A 2912-nucleotide genomic window follows, 5' to 3' on the forward strand; every position below is an offset into this window, starting at 1 on the left:
CAAGCAGGTGTTCACTTTAGCTTTGCACAAAAAGCAACAAGTTAAAACTTTGTTTCAATCATCACACATGAAGTTTGACATCTACATTTTGTTTTACCTCGCTGAAGGCTGCTTTGACATGCAGGAGGCTTCAACCTTTAAGCTTGTGATTAATGGACAACTCGATCTAACACCTGAGCTGCAATTGCCCCAAAAACAACATTTTACGGCTTTACAGAAAATGTATCTGGCAAACAATTTGTCGGCAGCAACTAGGAACTTAAAGGTCAGGTTGAAAAGAAGCTGCTCAGACAAGAAAATATCCTGCCTTTTTTTCTTGAATTGTGGTTTTCCATTAATAACAATTTAAAATTACCTTAGTAATTATCACTGGTGCATCAGCCCTGATGTTTTTCCGCTGCTGAGGATGTCAACTATATAGTCTCCGAGCAAGAGACGGGGGTCAGGTCAGGACACTTGTGTGCTGAAGTGGCCTCTTTGGGTCTTTCAACGATGCCCGTGTGTTTGCAAATGGGGGATGTGAGGACAAGCGAGGTCTCTACTCAAACACTGCTGTTAGAGATGTCCTGACGATATAGCAGAACGAATTATAATGAATGTAAAGATAAAACGAACAATTAACTTACACAAGAATCATTATCATTTCCTTTTCCTTTCATTGTATATTTACATAGATTTGTAGGTTTCATTTTGCTACTTGGTTAGGTTTCAGATTAGATCATGGTTTGGGTTTAATATGTATGTTTGTTGAATACATTTTGGGTTTCAGATGGTTTTTTATTGGAGTTAGTTGAAAGCATAGAAGAAGTCGCCACACTGAGCTTGACATCAGCTTGTTGTTTTGCAAACAGGAGTGACACGAGAGGGACAACTAAATGCTGAAAACGACATTTTAGGAGATTTAAATGTTACAATTAACTTGTGAAAACATATTGAGAAAAGGTTCAAATTTAAAGAAAACAACATGGACAATGCTGTGATATAGACCTGTCAATCACAATGTAGCCGTGCCCTAAATAATACCCTGCTTTATGGTCTGTTTGACTCTAAATAGAACATAATTTACTCAATGAGCATCATGCACGAAGACTTAAAAAACTAGAGATTGAGACAAAAACTCATGTTTACAATGTTTACTAAGGGGATTTATCAAGAGAGAAGTAGAGTAATTTATATAGACTTCTATAGAACCAGAAGAGTCGCCCCCTGATGGACATTAGAGAGAATGCAGGTTTAACCTTTTAAAAACCATGGCACCCATATATGAGTTTTTTATGTATTTTTTGCAAATCCAACATATAAATCACAAGAAAATATATTGATGTTGTACACCAAATTAAACACCAAAGCCTTTGCTACAAGAATCAGTCAGCCATTTCAACAGCCAACTCAAACAGAAAGAAAGATAATCATAAAAGTATAAAACAAAAAAAGCCCAAAATCACCATGTTTCCAGAACCATCAACTCTTAGCTTGGTGCTATCAGAAAAAAACCCGATGTCCAGAAGCAAGGCAATTCCCCACAGATTTCAGACATGCCTTCAAAATCCTTTGACCTCAAAGAACCAGGGAGATACAGAAAAATGAATCGCTTTATTGCTGTACCATCAGCAAATACTGTTTACCTTTGTTTTACCGTTTGATAATTGTTAATTTGTGTGCTTGTTTTATTTCAAAGGGAAACATAGGTTGTTTTATGAATTAAAAAAAAAATCAGATTTTTTTTATTTTTTCTTCTCCAAATGTGACTAAATGTGAGCCCTCGCCTCACTTTTTTCTTTACTAAATCCTCTCTAACTTTGTTCTGCTTCACTTTCTCAAAGTAAAACAATGCAAAAAATTATGTTAAAACTTTGAGGTAGGATTCGGGAGAAGTTTAAAGCTCACGAATGCATCATTTCAAGGTAAAAATCATGCTAAAAGTGCTTTACATTACACACTGTGTGTCATCTTCATTTACTGTTAACCAGGAACACATACACTGATATTTACACATCTGAGCAAAATTTAACATTATACTTTTTTAACATTATACAAAATTTAACATTATACTTTTTTATTAACTCCAAGATTATTCAAATAGCTCTAGTGGTTGCAGAGACTCACCCATTTTAGTTTGGGTATGTCGTTTTCAAGCAGAAACCTAAAAAGAGGCTCGGTGTTTGGCACTTCTGCATTGACTTCACTTTTCAAATCCATAGATTGCTTTCACAAAAGCTAGTTAAAAGCTCTCCTGTCCCATTTTCTATCAGCATATCAAAATACAATTCAAAACATGTCCACATTGTCTTTTTTTGAAAAAGTTAAAAGAATACACAAGTTGGAAATAAAAACCGTAAAATCAGCAGAACAGGACTGCTGTAGAATGCCAGTTTACTTTTATCTTCTTATCAGTATTTGCTCTTGGCTTGCTGGGAACCCTACAAGTCCAAACCATAAAAATTCGAAGCTAAAACGCAACTTTACCCATTCACCATGTGTTTCGGCCATCTCACTGTGTGAGCATGTCAATCATTAACTGGCTCAGAGCTGCCTGAGAAAAGAATAATAGCATCCAATAAAGCCATTTAGTGTCCCTCCATTACTTGCCTGTTGGTTACCAGTTACATACTGCCTCAAATCTACTGGCATCTATTGTATTTGATGACTGGTTGTGCAAATACAGTGAGCGGTGAGGTGGGGGTGAACTTTCACTGATCTCGAGTTCAGTAGCTATTCTAATTTGCTACCATTTGCTCTGAAGCTATTTGTTTCCCATTATTTAGCAGGCGAGGCACGTGAACAAACACAGAGTATGTCTCTATGATGACAGCACCTTTTTCTTTCATATCAAGATCTTATGGGAAGAGGTGTACTGATAACTTTTACTGACGCTGAAGGTTCCATAAAGTCCAACATCTTTTATTTCCATT

The sequence above is a fragment of the Clinocottus analis genome, unplaced genomic scaffold (assembly GCF_023055335.1).
Source record: "Clinocottus analis isolate CAN_PGR_092001 unplaced genomic scaffold, fCliAna1.0.p SCAF_11, whole genome shotgun sequence".
Lineage (NCBI taxonomy): Eukaryota > Metazoa > Chordata > Actinopteri > Perciformes > Cottidae > Clinocottus > Clinocottus analis.